Source organism: Bos javanicus, chromosome 9 (genome assembly GCF_032452875.1).
Source record: "Bos javanicus breed banteng chromosome 9, ARS-OSU_banteng_1.0, whole genome shotgun sequence".
In the NCBI taxonomy this organism is placed as follows: Eukaryota; Metazoa; Chordata; class Mammalia; order Artiodactyla; family Bovidae; genus Bos; species Bos javanicus.
The window spans coordinates 39,348,881-39,366,248 of record NC_083876.1 but is presented as its reverse complement, the minus strand read 5'-3'; the positions used below and the strand labels follow the sequence as shown (position 1 = coordinate 39,366,248).

The following is a 17,368-nucleotide window of genomic DNA, read 5'->3' as shown; positions in this document are numbered from 1 at the left end:
TTGTCAAGCCCTTTAGAAGCCCTTTATAGCCACTTCAGTCATGAGCCAGTAGTAGTAAGGTTAACTACTGGTACCTTGCTCTTAAAATCAGTATCAGTGCTCGCTTCGGCAGCACATATACTAAAATTGGAACGATACAGAGAAGATTAGCATGGCCCCTGCACAAGGATGACACGCAAATTCGTGAAGCGTTCCATATTTTTAAAAAGAAAAAAAAAATCAATATCAAATTGTGTTTTCCTGTCATTAATTTTTTTTGAAATGTGATATAACTGAAAAAGCATTTAGGCTGATTCAAAGCAATTTGAAGGACTAGTACCCAAAGACTATTGATGAATGATGAATAATCTGTGGTATCTACAAAGGAAATCTTTGTCGGCAAGTCTCGGGGCTCTGTTGTTGACTTTTGCTCCTTAAACAAGTTTATCTTCCACTTGAATGAAGATAGGGCACATTTGTGGATGACAAAGCAGTGGGACTATTAGAAGACATAAATGTAAAATATCTTGGCAGGCTTGGAATATGGCCTGAAGCCAAAAAGACAAATTTAGTTTGATAAATGAAAAGTTCAGTACCTAGAGGGAAAATATATATGAACATTTTTAGGATAAGAGAGATGGGGTTCGACAGTTGGGAAATGACCCAGGGGACAAATCCTATGTCAGTCGTCAGTGTGAGCAGACTTCCAGAAAGATCCACAGAAATTTAAGCTGCACTGACAGAAGTACAACATTCAGGTTGACTGAAATAGAATACCTGAAATAGACAAGAAAGTCTGAAAACAGCAAAGCCTGATATGAGTATACAGTAATAAAAAGTAGAAGAACAGAGACCCATTGTACTCTAATCTGCTCAAACCACATTTGCAGCATTGGTTCCAATTCTGGGCACACCCTTGGAGGAACTTGAGCTACCTGGACTGTGTTCAGAAGATGGTGACAAGAGCGATGAAAAATCTCCAAACCTTGCCAGATCAGGTGGAGATTTGCCAGGGAGAAAAAAAGGTAGTCACTAAACAAATTTTTTCTTATCAACTTAATTGGAATATAATTTTTGTACAATAAAGTATATCCCTTTAAAGTGTATGATTTGGTGAGTTTTGGTAATTGTATAAACCCATGAAAACACTAGCACAATAAAGATGGGAACATTTTCATTACTCCAAAAAATTCCTTATGCTTTTCTGCAGTCCATTCTCCTTCTACCTTAAGCCCAGGCAACCATTGATCTGCTTTCTGTCAGTCCACTTCAGTCGCTCAGTTGTGTCCTACTCTGCGACCCCAGAGACTGCAGTACCCAGGCTTCCTTGTCCATCCCCAGCTCCTGAAGCTTGCTTGAACTCATGTCCATCGATGTCCAACTCAGTGATGCCATCCAACCATCTCATCGTCTGTCATCCCTTTCTCCTGCCTTCATTCTTTCCCAGTATCAGGGTCTTTTCAAATTAGTCAGTTCTTCACATCGGATTTCCCTGGTGGCTCAGACGGTAAAGTGTCTGTCTGCAATGCAGGAGACCCGGGTTCGATCCCTGGGTTGGGAAAATCCACTGGAGAAGGAAATGGCAGCCCACTGTAGTATTCTTGCCTGGAAAATCCCATGGATGTAGGAATCTGGTAGGCTGCAGTCCATGGGGTCACTAAGAGTCGGATACGACTGAGCGACTTCACTTTCACTTTCATGCATTGGAGAAGGAAATGGCAACCCACTCCAGTGTTCTTGCCTGGAGAATCCCAGGGACAGGGGAGCCTGGTGAGCTGCCGTCTGTGGGGTCGCACAGAGTCAGACACGACTGAAGTGACTTAGCAGCAGCAGCAGCAGTGCCAACTTAAGAACAATAAAGGAACAGGAAAAAGGAGGAGAAAGAAGGGAAAGAAAGAAGAGGAAGACAGGGAGCAAGAGAAAACCATCTCACCATAAGAAACTTGCTGCTTCCATCCTTCCACCACATCCTGAGTCCTTGTCTAGATGTTTCTATAATAATCAGGTAAGAGTGAGGCACGTTTTTAGTGCTATATGGCTTTGTGTCATATCAATTCAATAAAGCATATCATCAATTATCAATTCCTTATTGAATGAGCAGTATATTTAGGGTCATCAGCAGAATTCCTTGGCAGTTTCTTTGCTGTGGGAAGAGTGCATAAAGAATAGAAGTAAGATAAAATTCTCCAAGCAGGCTCCTCAAGCTGTGGTCCTATCACTTTTAGGGAATGTGGTATAGCCTACTTTTCCAACCCTGGTCATCCTCAGGGTCCTCAATTTGTGCAAGAAGGCAACTCATTTACCAGTAGCAGAGGACAGCTGTTCTCCAAGAACTTGCCAGAGAGTATAATCTTTTGGGGGATATATTCATGTATTGAATGGAGAAAGAAATGGCCACGCACTCCAGTACTCTTGCCTGGAAAATCTCATGGACAGAGAAGCCTGGTAGGCTACAGCCCATGGGGTTGTGAAGAGTCAGACACAACTGAGTGACTTCACTTTCGTTTTTCACTCTCATGCGTTGGAGAAGGAAATGGTAACCTACTCCAGTATTCTTGCCTGGAGAATCCCAGGGACAGAGGATCCTGATGGACTGCTGTCTATGGGGTCACACAGGGTCGGACACGACTGAAGCGACTTAGCAGCAGCAGCAGCAGCAGCATGTATTATAAGATTCGCCCTTTTAAAATGTACACATCAGTAGTTTTAGGATATTCACAGAGTTGTACAACAATCACTACTAACTTCAGAACATTTTTATCACCTCAAGAAGTCCCGTATCCATTAGCAGTCACTCTTCATTCTTCCCTCCTCTGAGTAATCCACTTTCTATCTCCACGGATTTGCCTATTCTGGACATTTCATGTAAATGGAATGGTACAATATGTGTTTTTTTGTGATTAACTTTCACTTAGCATAATGTTTTCAAAGTTCACCCGTGTTGTAGCATGTATAAATACTCCAGTCCATTTGTGACTGAATAGGGTTCCATTGCATGATATACTAGCTTGAACTCACTGTCACTCAGTATTCAACAGTTAGGCCGTTGGAAAAATGAGTAAAGTCCTCAAATATATATATGAACAGCAATGCTCTGTATGGAATTGTGCTGTAAATGTCAAATGATGAAATGAAGATTGTCTAATCGTTACTAAACAAATATGTTCATAAAATTACACATCTCCAAAATGGAAATTTGATTCACTCATACTTGCAGAAGCAATATAAATTGCATAAATCTTTATCAGCTTTTGGGTTTTTTTTTTTAAGATAATATTCTTATCAGACCTTTTCTTCCCCATCCCACACACGATTTACTATGAAATGTCTCTTGTTTTAAATGAATTTCTTTTAAACAACTATTTTCCAATACCGGTTATCTCCAACTTCAAAAGCTAACAGTGATCATTTCTAGGTGGTAAACTTATGGGTGATTTTTATTTTCTCTTTTCACTTGTCTCTAGTTTTCTCAGTGAGCATCATTATATTTGTAAATATTGATAATATGGGAAAGAAGGGGGAAAAAAGGCTGAAAAAAATAGTTATAGAAGTTCTCCTGAAAGATGCACAGGCTGTTTGTTTTTCCAGAGTATATCATTGGATTATTAAGCCCGAGAGCATTGAATTGCATTTTCTTTAGTGCCCTATCCTGTATTAAAGAGGATTCTAAGAACATCCTTATGTTGTTGCATTGAAAGATATCGCCGGGACTGTCATTTACCACATCTTGTAGGACATTCTCTGAACACCTGTCTTAGTCTCTTCAGTCTTAGTACTAGAAATAGTAATGCTTCTTCCAAGGAAGTAGTTTGCTTTTTCAAAAAAGTTCTTAGTGTTAATTTTTCAAATAGATACATGGAGATACAACTCATAGGCTGTACAATTCATCCATTTAAAATGTATGATTCAAATGTATGATTCAGTCATAAAATGTATGATTCAATGGCTTTTAAACTATTTGGAGAGTGGCATAACTATCACTACAGTTAATTTTATAACATTTTCATTATCTCAAAAGAAACCTTCTACTCCTTAGCCTCCATTTCCTCTCTTCTTCCCCAGGCCAAGATAACTACTAATCTATTTGCTCTATGGATTTACCTAATTTGGGCATTTCATTTAATTGGAACCATATGAAATGGGATCCTTTGTGACTGCCTTTTTCCCTGAGCATGATGTTTTCAAGGCTCGTCCATTTTGTACATTGTATCAGTACTTCATCGATTTTTTATTGTCAAGTAGTATTTCACTGTATGGATGTGCCCCTTTCTATTTATTCATTCTTCTGTTGATGGCCATTTGGATCATTTTCACCATTTAGCTATTGTAAACAATGCTGCTGTGAATGTTTGTGTACATGTATTTGCATGAATACCTGTTTTTAATTCTTTTAGATATATTACTAGGGATGATATAAGTGAATTATGTGTTAATCCTATGTTCTAATTTCTCCACATTCTTACCAAAACTTGTAGTTTTTGTTTTTCTAATGGACACTAAATGTTGTCTCATTTAGTCTTTTGCATTTCTGATTTTTCCGTGCTATTTAATTTATTTAATTTGTCCACAAAAGGAGATACTTCTTTGCCAGTAAATAACAGGTTACCATAAGCTGTTTTCAGACAGTTACTTTGCATTGTGGTTTTGATTTGCATTACCCTGATGACCAGTGATGTTAAATATCTTTTTATGTACTTATTGGCTGTTGGTAAATCTTCCTTGGAGAAATGTCTGTTAGATCCTTTCCTCATATAACAATAGGGTTATTTGTCTTTGGGGGCTTCCCTGGTGGCTCAGATGGTAAGGAATCTGCTTGTAATGTGGGAGATCTGGGTTGGATCCCTGGGTCGGGAAGATCCCCTGGAGAAGGGACTGGCTACCCACTCCAGTATTCTTGCCTGGAGAACTCCATGAACAGAGGAGCCTGGCAGGCTACAGTCCATGGGGTCACACAGAGTCAGATGCAACTAAGAGCGACTAACGCTTCCGCTTTCTGTTTGTCTTTTAATTACTAAGTTGTATGGGCTCTTTGTCATCATTTTCCTGCCAAGAGCAATCCTCATTTGATTTCATGGCTGCAGTCACTGTCCACAGTGATTCCGGAGCCTAAGAAAAGGAAATCTGTCCTTACTTCCACCTTTTCTCCTTCTATTTGCCCTGCAGTAATGGGGCCAGATGCCATGATCTTAGTTGTTTTTTTCAATATTTAGTCTTAAGCTGGCTCTTTCACTCTCCTCCTTCACCCCATCAAGAGGCTCTTTAGTTCCTCTTCGCTTTCTGCCATTAGAGTGGCATCATCCAGGTATCTGAGGTTGTTGATGTTTCTCCCGTGTATCTTGATTCCAGCTTGTAACTCATCCAGCTCAGCATTTCTCATGAGGTGCTCAGAATATAGGTTAAACAGCAGGGTGACAGCAGACAGCCCTGTCCTACTCCTTTCTTCATCTTGAACCAGTCAGTTATTCCATACAGGGTTCTAACTGTTGCTTCTTGACCCACAGACATTAAAATGATGACAAAACTGGACAGTGTGTTGAAAGCAGAGATATGAACTCTGCCGACAAAGGTCTGTATAATCAAGGCTATAGTCTTCTCAGTGGTTACTTACGGTTGTGAGAGCTGGACCATAAAGAAAGCAGAATGCCAAAGAATTGATGCCTTCGAACTGTGGTGCTAGAGAAGACTCCTGAAAGTCCCTTGGACTGCAAGATCAAACCAGTCAATCTTAAGGGAGATGAACCCTGAATATTCACTGGAAAGACTGATACTGAAGCTGAAGTTTCAGTATTTTGGTCATCTGATGTGAGCAGACAACTCATTGGAAAAGTCTGATGCTGGGAAAGATTGAGGGCAGAAGGAGAAGTGGGCGTCAGAGGATGAGATGGCTGGACAGCATCACCGATGCAATGAGCATGAACTTGGGTAAACTCCAGGAGATGGTGAGGGACAGGGAGGTCTTGTGTGTTGCAGTTTGTGGGGCTGCAAAGAGTGGGACATGACTGGGTGACTGAACAACAACAGCAGTGAGCTCTTTATGGGCTTCCCCAGTGGCTCAGCAGTAAAGAATCTGCCTGCAATGCAGGAGCTGCAGGGGCTGTGGGTTTAATCACTGGGTCGGGAAGATCCCCTGGAGGAGGGCATGGCAACCCACTCCAATATTCTTTCCTGGAGAATTGCATGGACAGAGGAGCCTGGCAGGCTACAGTCCATAGGGTCACAAAGAGATATGACTGAAGCAACTTAGCATGCATACATGCATGGGCTCTTCATACATTCTAGAATCAAGTCCCCTGTTAGATACATGACTTATAAATATTTTCTCCTATCCTGTGAGTTTTCTTTTTGTTTTCTTGATGATGTCCTTTGAAGCATGAAAATTTTGAATTTTGATTAAGTCCCATTTATTAATTTTTTCTTTTGTTGATTGTGTTTTGGTGTCATATCTGAGAAACCATTGCCTATTCCAATGTCACAAAGATTCCTATGTTTTCTCTGAAGGGTTTTAGAGTTTTGGCTCTTACTACATTTAGGTCTTTGATTTTGAGTTAATTTTTGTATTGTGTGAGATAGGGAACTCAAATTCATTCTTTGACATATGGATATCCGGCGGCCTTGCACCATTTGTTGAAAAGACTGTTCTTTCCCAACTGAATAGTTTTGCATCCTAGTCAAAGATCAGTTTGCAGTAAATATAAGAGTTTATTTCTGGACTCTCAGTTTTATTCTGTTGACCCATATGCTTGTCATAATGCCAGTCCATGCTGTCTTGAACACTGTTGCCTTGTAGTGAGTTTTGAAATGGAGAAATGTGTCTTCAAACTTTGTTCTTTTTCAAGATTGTTTTGGCTTTTCTGGTCTCTTAAATTTTCACATGAATTTTAGAATCAGTTGTTAATTTCTGCAAAGAAGTCAGCTGTGATTTTGACAGGGATTTTTGCAAACCATGAACATGAGATATCTTTCCATTTATGTAGGTCTTTAATTTCTTTCAATGCTGCTTTGTAGTTTCTTTATTTCTTTCTTTCTTTTTTAGTGTAAAAGCCTTTTACTTTTTTATTAAAATTAGTACCAAGTATTTATTCTTTCTGACACTATTATAAATGGAATTCTTTTCTTTATTTCATTTTCTGTGTTCCAATCTGAATGCCTTCTATTTCTTATTGTTGTCTAATTGCCTGGCTAGAATGTCCTGCTCAATGTTAAATAGAAATGAGGACACCAGACATCTTCGTCCTGCTTCTCATCTTAGGGGGAAATAGCCAGTCTTTCACCACTGATTTGATGTTAACTGTGGGTTTTGTTTTGTTTTTTAATAAATGTTTTATATCAGGTTGAAGACATTTCCTTCTATTCCTAGTTTGTTGAGTGTTTTTATCAAGTGGTCTTGAATTTTGTTAAATGCTTTTTCTGCATCTGTTATGATGATCCTGTAGTGTTTGGCCTTTATTCTATTAATGTGACATATTACATTAATTGACTTTTGAAGGTTAAGCCAATCTTGCATTCCTAGGATAAATCCTATTTGATCATAGTATATAATCCTATTTTTACTCTACAAGACATACCAATATGAGCCTCTAAAATCTGCTTTTACAAAGATGGAAGAATTAGAAAGTGAGTATTTTCATTACAAACACATTTACTAATTTTTTTAAAAAATTCAGAATAAGGAGCCCTAAAAATAATTGGAATCTTTAGATATTATATGGTTCTAGTTCCAAAAATATTGTTTGCATACATTCTTCCAGGAGCACAATGTATTTTAAAATAAGGTTCACCTGTGTTTATATAATGAGAAAAGGGGAAAGCTAATGTTGGATTTCTTTTAAAGGTAAAATGTTAGTTGCTCAGTCATGTCTGACTCTCTGTGATCGCATGGACTATAACCTGCCAGGCTCCTCTGTCCATGGAATTCTCCAGACAGGAATACTGGAGTGAGTTTCCATTCTTTTTGACCAGCAGGTCATCCTGACCCAGGAATCAAACCCAAGTCTCCTGCATTGCAGTCAGATTCTTTACTATCTGTGCCACCAGGGAAGTCCTTTAGAGGTAAAGTCCTGATCTAATTATTGAGAGGATTAGCCAACTCTAATGTGGATTAGTCCACATTTTATTCATTTAGCAAAAACATGCAAGCATAATATTTTTGCTCCTTTTCAGCATGTTCAGAGGCCCAGAAACCTTTGGTACAGAATAACTTTTGAGGTAAATTTTATTAATGGAACTCCAGGAACTCTTATTATATCTTTGTTTTTGATTAGCTAGTCTCACTGCTTTTGCATAACCTTGGATGTTTTGAAATAATATTGCATTGTTCCAACAATCTTTTAGGTATGAATTTTTCAGACAAGGAGATTTATGTCCAGGTGTGTCAAGGTAATTGCTGCTCTGCATCTTAAGATTTCACCTTAGATGCAGAGACTGTAACAGACTCTTTTTACTTCTGGCCCAGTTTTAGAGACTTGGAGTAGGTTCCAATTTCCATTTGACAGTCCTTTGTGATGTTCAGCCTTTGTGATATGGGATGATTGGAATAACCTTCCCTTCTACAAAGCTTTTAAAATAGCTTGGGTTTTGTTTTTTGTTGCTCAATTGTTTGAAAGGGAACACGCTTGTATGTCTTCATTTAATGAACTAGATTGAGTTTGACACAGAGTTGAAAGAGGGTGCACTGCTGTTGATGAGATTCTTACCAATTTAGGCCATGGAATTACCTCTAACTTCCTTTACCAAGCTGTTACTAGAACCACTAACAAACAACCTGCTTGGAAGATCATCTTCATTCCATGCCAGCAAAAGGTCAGTGAAAGGTGTTAAATGACTTAAAGGAAGCAGGAGAGTGCCACTCCCTTCAAAACCCCAAGAGCATATTTGTGGGTGGTGATTGTATACAACTGCTACCCATCCTCCATCCAGGAAGTCCAGGCTTGCTCTTCATGGTTAAAAATAAATTTAACCAACCAGATAATTTCAGATAACTTACATCCTATTCACTCTTCCAGAAATTATTTATGGAAGATATAGGATGTACTAGGCCATAGGAACACAAGTAGGAACTAGACATCTTCCCACCCCGATGGAGCTTGAGATCCTCTACTTAAAGAACATGCAAAACTAAACCAAAAAAATTATTATAAATCGTAATAATACTTTTCATAAGATTTATGAAACACATCATGGCCTGGGATGGAGAACATCAGGAAGCCACCTCTGTCACCTGGGTTGTTCAGGGAAGTGAAATGTTAGCAGAGACCTGTGGGACAAGAGGTTGGTCATGTAAAAAGCAGGGGAACAGAGGTCTAGGGAGAAGGACCAGTGCGTGCAAAGGTCCAGAGCCTGGAGCAGGGCTCACCTGTTCTAGTAACTACAGAAAGCCAGCTCGTCTGGAAGGTAGACAGTAAGGGAGCCCAAGGTTAGTGGGGATCCAGATCATGCTCAGCCTTTTAAGCAACTATATTAGTTTGTTAGGGCCTAGGATTTGTGAGTTTTGCTTTGTTTTTTTCTGCTGTTGTTGTTTAGTCGCTAACTCATGTCCGACTCAGCCTGACAGGCTCCTCTGTCCGTGGGATTTCCCAGGCAGGAATACTGGAGTGGGTTGCCATTCCCTTCTCTAAAGATTTGTGGGTTTTGTTTTGTTTTGTTTTCTGTACCGTGAAACAATTAGCTCAATGCTGACACCATCTGCCTGGAGATAGGCTCAGATCCCACAGGTTAAGAGCTTAGTCCTACAAGGTGCAACCCCCCATACACACCACTCTTGGGTTTGATTAATTTGCTAGAATCAATCACAAAACACTGAGAAATATTTTACTTACTAGATTACTGGCTTACTATGAAAGGATGTGGAGAAGGCAATGGCAACCCATTCCAGTACTCTTGCCTGGAAAATCCCATGGATGGAGGAGCCTGGAAGGCTGCAGTCCATGGGGTCGCTGAGGGTCGGACACAACTGAGCGATTTCACTTTCACTTTTCACTTTCACGCATTGAAGAAGGAAATGGCAACCCACTCCAGTGTTCTTGCCTGGAGAATCCCAGGGACGGGGGAGCCTGGTGGGCTGCCGTCTATGGGGTTACACAGAGTCAGACACGACTGAAGCGACTTAGCAGCAGCAGCAGCATGAAAGGATATAACTCAAGAACACTCAGATGGAAGAGATGCTTAGATCAAGGTGTGTGGGAAGGGGTGAGGAGCTTCCAAGCTCTGTGAGAGAAACAGTCACTGCATCTCCACATGTTGACCAATTTAGAAGCTCTCTGAACTCGGTTCTTTTGGGTTTTAATGGAGGCTTCATTACAAAGGCAAGATTGATTAAATCATCGGCCTTTGGTGATGGAGCTCAATCTCCAACCCCTCTCTCCTCTTTAGAGGGCTGAAGTTTCCAATCCTCTAATCCCTTGATTGGTTCCCCTGGCAACTAGCCCAGATCCTTAGGTTACCTAGGAGCCTTCCCCAAATCACCTAATTAACATAACAAAAGACACCTTTATTGCACTCATCACTTTGAAAATTCCAAGGGTTTTAGGAGCTCTGTGCCATTAAGGGGAGGAAAACCAAATATATATTTCTTATTATAAATCACAACATCACAGGCTACCATAACAAAATAGCACAAACTAGGTGGCTTAAACAGCAGGAATTTATTTTGTCACAGTGGAGAAATGGAAGCTGGAACACCTCCAAGATCGAGTTGTTGGCAGTTTGGTTTCTCCTGCAGCCTCTCTCCTTGGTTTGCAGGTGGCTGCCTTCTCACTGTGTCCTCACGTGGCTTTTCCTCTGTGTCCATGCATCCCTGGTGTCTCTGTATGTATTAATCTCTTCTACTAAGGACACTGTTGTTGTTCAATCACTAAGTTGTGTCCAACTCTTTGAAACCCTATGGACTGTAACCCACCAGGCTCCTCTGTCCATGGGAGTTTCCAGACGAGAATACTGGAGTGAGTTGCCATCCCTTCTCCAGGGGATCTTCCCGACCCAGGGATTGAACCCAAGTCTCCTTTGTCTCCTGCATTGGCAGGTGGATTTTTTGCCACTGAGCCACCTGGGAAGCCCCTGTCTACTGGGATATTAAAAAATAACAGGCCCCAAGTGGAGTTGCTTGTACTAAACCCCATGTCGTCAAACTGAGACTTAATTACAGTTTCATCTCTCCTAGAAATGGAATCTTAAACCAGTCAGAAATTGCCTGATCAGCACTAGTTAGATAGTCTACATGAGAGACCCCTGTCATCCCCTAAAGTAAAGTAACCTTAAATAACCAACACACTTTTTTGCCTAGTATAATTTCCTTGGTCCTACTCCCTTCGGGCTATAAAAGTCTCTCATTTTGTACAGCTTCTTAGAGCTCCTTTGGGTCTGCTAGATTGGCTGCTGCCCAATTCGAACTGAGTTTTACTCAAATAAACGCTTAAAATTTTTAATATGCCTTAGTTTATCTTTTAGTCATATGAGCACATGAATTTGGGGGCTTGGTGGGACATGATCAGTCCATAACAGCAATATTAAGGCTTTCAGATTTGCTCTTTAGAGCAGTGGAAAACCATTGAAAGATTAGAAGCAAGGATTATGTTAAAAAGGATGTAGCTGATGATTTTAGACATCATTTTTATTTTTTTACTAACAAAACCCTGTATTTTCTTTGAAGGCTTCAATGTATTCAGTCAAAAACACAAACTCACTGGTTCCCTTGGCACAGAGAAGCCCATGGGAGGATATGTTACAGTATAAGTGGTTATAATGAGATATAATTTGGAAGTCTACTGAGTGGACATCAGTAGTCTCAGGGAAGGCTGTTGTTTTACTGATGAAAAGGTATGTTTCTTTATTCTACATTTTTTTTTTCTATCTGGGAAAAGGATATAATGCCAGGAGGTACAGCAGACATCTTGCAACCATGAGGATGAAGGTTTCACGCTAAAGATATATAGAGCAGGCGGATAGAAGGAGCTTGGTTTTCAGATCACACCCTTGAGCTACTATTTATATAAGCTCTAGTTAGTCTATATCCAGACTTTTTGTTACATGTGAATAATAAATCCCTACTTGTTTAAACCACTGAGGTAGGGATTCCTGTTAGAGCTGAATACACTACTGTCTGGCACAGAGGGCTGGGGGAGAAGGAACACCAGTTTAGAGCCTTTGCCAGAGTCTAGCCCAGAGATGATGAGGACTTGCATTAGAATGGCAGCAATGGTCTTGGAACAAATTGGAAGGATCCCAGATGTAAGAAATAAGAAATATTGCCTGAGTAGCCCCTACATTCGGAGAAGGCAATGGCATCCCACTCCAGTACTCTTGCCTGGAAAATCCCATGGATGGAGGAGCCTAGTGGGCTGCAGTCCATGGGGTCGCTAGAGTTGGACACGACTGAGCCACTTCACTTTCACTTTTCGATTTCATGCATTGGAGAAGGAAATGGCAACCCACTCCAGTGTTCTTGCCTGGAGAATCCCAGGGGCGGGGAAGCCTGGGGGGCTGTGGTCTATGGGGTCGCACAGAGTTGGACATGACTGACGTGACTTAGCAGCAGCAGCAGCAGCAGCCCCTACATTTGATCCCAAGGATTAGGGTCATTGAGCCCACTCTGCTTTATTTGGCCTTCCCTTAAAGTCCTGTAGCATGCACAGCTTCAATAAACATTTTTGAGCACATACTCAGTGCTGGGTCCTGTACTTTTGAGGTATTTTCCCCTGGCTACTCACAAGTACATAAATCATTCTTTCCTGTGAAGTTAGTTGTTTCCAACTTTATGCCCATAATCCACAGTAATAAATACATTTTTAAGGATGACTGAAACACGTGTAACTTGATATGCAACTGGAAAAGAAAAGTTTCACAAAGTGGAGTTCAAAGTATGTACCTCAAGCTTTAGGATTTTTCATTCTATTCTACTATTTTTTAAAAAAGATCCTGGGGGACTTACCTGGTGGTCCAGGTAGCTGAGACTCCATGCTCCCAATGCAGGAGGCCTAGGTTCAATCCCTTATCAGACAACTAGATCCCACATGCAGCAACTAAAAATCCTGCATGTCTCAACAAAGACATGCTCAGCCAAAAAAAAAAAAAAAGATACTGATCACATCCATCGTTTGCTAAGTTTGCTTTCATGATCCACCAATGAGTCAAGGACCACAGTTTGAAAACTCAAACTCTATCATTCTTTGGGCCTCCACTCTTCACTCACTAGTGATATCTGTTAGACTGATATCTGTCTTACCATCTGGACCATGAACCCCTCCTCACCTCACTGTATCTATTCATAGTGCTGGCACTGTGCCTGGCACACAGTGGATTATAGGTTCCTTGAGATCAAGAGCTGCACAGTGTGACCCTTTGGGTCCCCTCGGCACTATGAACATGAGAAATCCACCCTTCCTGTTTATCTGGGGCTGAGTAGGGGGAGGTCTTAGAAGTTCAGGAAAACAGGAAAATCTTGTTTCCAACAAATACTTTAGCTCACTGTCCATATTTCTCTTCAATAATCTCCCTCTTTTTTAGGACCTTTAACATTATTATTTTATCAAACCTCTCAGATTTTTGGTTATCTTTCTGAATATTAAATGCATGAACTAATTGAGTTAGTAAAGTAAGACTCCTTAAAATACTAGCAGGATAGATCTAGTGCTGAAGGCTGGCCCTCTAACTGGGAAATTTCAAGAAAACTATGAGAAAAGAGCCGTGGCCAGGAGATGGAGGGAAGTCTGTGGCAAGGTTGTCACGCCATCCCTGGAGATCTTCTGGAGAGATCTGCCTTTGATCTACTGGAGAGACTGTTGGCTAGAGAGGCCCGGGGAGGTTTCCTGGAGCATGTGGGCTTTCACAAGCCAATGAACATGAAATAGAAAACAGCCTCATTTCTGGAGCAAGGTTCAGTCTTCCAGTCAGCCTCCATTCATTAACGAGAAACATTCCTGCCTCCTGGCTTCTGGGTCACCCTATCCTGTGGATTGGAGATGGAAATATCAGACTTGACATTCCTGGCTCGTAGGAGCAGACCTGGCTGACAGGCACCTTGGCCCAAGGGAGGGTCCCGCTGCTCCTAGGAGAGCCACCCTTTGTTGCCTACTAAGAAATTGCTTTTCTAATAAAAAGAACAAGGCAGCTTTAATTTGGCAATTTGGAACAGACTCCAAGATACACTGATAAGTGAAAAAAGCAAATTGCAGACATTGTATATAATATGCTGCCATTAGGGAGAGAAGAAAGAAGAATATTATTTACATTTATTTATAAATGCATATTTGGATATATGTAGAATATCCCTGGAAGAACACACAACAGAGTGGAGCTAGTTTTATGTTTAAGGAGAACTGAAGGGCTGGGAGATAGGGATGGGAGAGACTTATTTTTCATGTATACCTTTACTGCATTTTGAATTTTTACTATGTATATATTATAAGACTCAAATAGATTATTGTTTCAATCAAAGGAATTTATGCAATCATTAAAAGTGGTATTTATGAAATATGTGCTAAACATAGCTTATACTATTTTAAATGAACTATTATATATGTATGCTAACACTAAATTAAATCTAACAACCTTATCTGCTGCTGCTGCTGCTGCTGCTGCTGCTGCTGCTAAGTCGCTTCAGTCGTGTCCGACTCTGTGTGACGCCATAGATGGCAGTCCACCAGGCTCCCCCGTCCCTGGGATTTTCCAGGCAAGAACACTGGAGTGGGTTGCCATTTCCTTCTCCAATGCATGAAAGTGAAAAGTGAAAGTGAAGTCATTCAGTCATGTCCGACTCTTAGCGACCCCATGGACTGCAGCCTACCAGGCTCCTCCATCCATGGGATTTTCCAGGCAAGAGTACATATGCTGGCAATAACCAAAAAATAAGCAAAACTCTTCAGTTCAGTTCAGTTACTCGGTCGTGTCCAACTCTTTGTGACCCCATGGACTGCAGCACGCCAGGCCTCCCCGTCCATCACCATCTCCCAGAGTTTACCCAAACTCATGTCCATTGAGTTGGTGATGCCATCCAACCATTTCATCCTCTGTCATCCCCTTCTCCTCCTGCCTTCAATCTTTCCCAGCATCAGGGTCTTTTCAAATGAGTCCCATTTTCTCTTCCCATCAGGTGGCCAAAGTATTGGAGTTTTAGCTTTAACATCTGTCCTTCCAATGAACACTCAGGACTGATCTCCTTTAGGATGGACTGGTTGGATCTCCTTGCAGTCCAAGGGACTCTCAAGAGTCTTCTCCAACACCACAGTTCAAAAGCATCAATTCTTCGGCACTCAGCTTTCTTCAGTCCAACTCTCACATCCATACATGCTACTGGAAAAACCATAGCCTTGACTGGATGGACCTTTTTGGCAAAGTAACGTCTCTGCTTTTTAATATGCTATCTAGGTTGGTCAGAACTTTTCTTCCAAGGAGTAAGAGTCTTTTAATTTCATGGCTGCAATCACCATCTGCAGTGATTTTGGAGCCCCCCAAAATTAAGTCTGACACTGTTTCCACTGTTTCCCTGTCTATTTGCCATGAAGTGATGGGACCAGATGCCATGATCTTAGTTTTCTGAATGTTGAGCTTTAAGCCAACTTTTTCGCTCTCCTCTTTCACTTTCATCAAGAGGCTCTTTAGTTCTTCTTCACTTTATGTATATAGAAAAAGATTGGAAGGAAACGTTCCACAAGGGTAATGGTGATTTCTGAAACTAAGTATTCTCTCCTTTTTTCCCCCATTATTTCCAAATTTTCCTTTATTATATCTTTTATTGCATAATAGTAAAAAAAAATCTTTTAACAAAGAGAGTAAATTGCTGTCCCTTTCCATGTTGCAACTGAGCTATCCAGGAAAGGACTCACCTGTCCATTCCCCATGACTTGTGGTCTTGATGCCCTTTCTGGCTACAAAGGTAAATTTGAACCAGAGATGAGCCCCGAGGGGCACTGGGCAGAGTCAGAAAGAAAGACAAAGGAAGGATGTCAGGTGCCTTCTACCTGGTGGATTTTCTTCACTTCATCACAGCCTTGAGTGGGCGTGTGGGAGTCAGGTGTTCCTGGCTGGATATCGCTGCTCCCTAAAGCGGTTTCCATCTACTGTGCTCCAGCCTCCTGGATCACCAACTGTTCTAGGTTCTTTCTAGTTTGTAGCTCAGGATGTCATACTTAATTCCTATATTGTGCCCATGTTTGTTGGTTTGATTGCTTTTTTCCTCGCTGTGTGGCATGCAGGGATCTCAGTTCCCTGACCAGGGATTGAACCGATGCCTCCTGCACTGCAAGGGCAGAATCCTTACCACCGGACCACCCCGGAAGTCCCCAGTAGTGCCTGTCTTGATTCTCAACTTGCGGGTGGACCTCCTCTTTGTAGGTGTATCCTTGCCTGCACTGCAAGTCCCAACCTCCCACTCTGTAGTCTTGTACTGTCCACTCCCTCTGAGTTTTTGCAGAATGCTCCAAGGTGCATTAAACAGGTTTGGAGTGAACGTGATGATTCCCTGCCAAACCTGCTGGCTGTCTTGTACTCCCCGGCTCTGTTAATATCATTACCACCTACCCAGCTGCCCAGCCAGGAATCTTGGCAGTTTGACTTGACTCTTTTCTTTCCCTTTGTTTTGCCAGTTCTTCTTTTCCCTCCATACCCTCACCCGTCACCCTTCATCTTTAGCCTTCCAGTGTTTAGTCCAATCTATCACCAAGCAGCTCTCCGACTTAAAAGACTCCCAGCAGAGCTCCCTTCATAGGATAAAATCCAAATTTCTTGTTTGGTAGAAGGCCTGCCCGTCTCTGGCCACATCCCCTATCACTACCTAAATTATTACAGCTTTCAACTTAATGTTCCGTGAACAACAGATGTTCTTTACAGCTCTGTACTTTAGTGCATGCTATTTCTAATACTTAGCAGTCTCCTATTCATCTTGCAGAATTACCTGAATTATCACCTCCTCCCCGAAGCCTTCCCAACTTCCCCAGACAGTAACTGTAGCTCCCTCCTATGTGCTTTGTATAGACGTTAATCCCTACCACAAGACAGAGATTGTGTTCTTTTTTATAGTCCCAACGTTCTCCTTGCTCAATGCCCAGTGCACAATAGATGCTCAAAATATTGAATGAATTAATACAAAGTTTGCACTTCTTCAGTATTCCTCCTGTATTATGTTGTTGCTGTTGTTTAATTGCCGAGTTATGTTGGAGTCCTTGTGACCCCATTGACTGTAGCCCTCCAGGCTCCTCTGTCCATGGGATTTCCCAGGCAAGAATACTGGAGTGAGTTGACATTTCATTCTCCAGGGGATTTTCCCAACCTGGAGATCAAACCCGCATCTCCTGCATTGCAGACGGGTTCTTTACTGCTGAACCACCAGGGAATTCCTCCTGTGTTATACTGGCCTTCAAATGTTGTGAAATTTACTAGGCAACACAGAGCTGTTGACAAC

At 41.3% G+C, this 17,368-nt stretch overlaps 1 non-coding gene across 1 annotated transcript; it reads left to right on the top strand.

Moving 5' to 3' along the window:
• The first annotated feature begins 96 nt into the window (after positions 1 to 96).
• LOC133254530 (U6 spliceosomal RNA) lies at positions 97 to 203 on the top strand. The gene has a single exon (XR_009738701.1). It is a non-coding gene; the product is annotated as a U6 spliceosomal RNA (small nuclear RNA).
• The last annotated feature ends 17,165 nt before the right edge of the window (positions 204 to 17,368 follow it).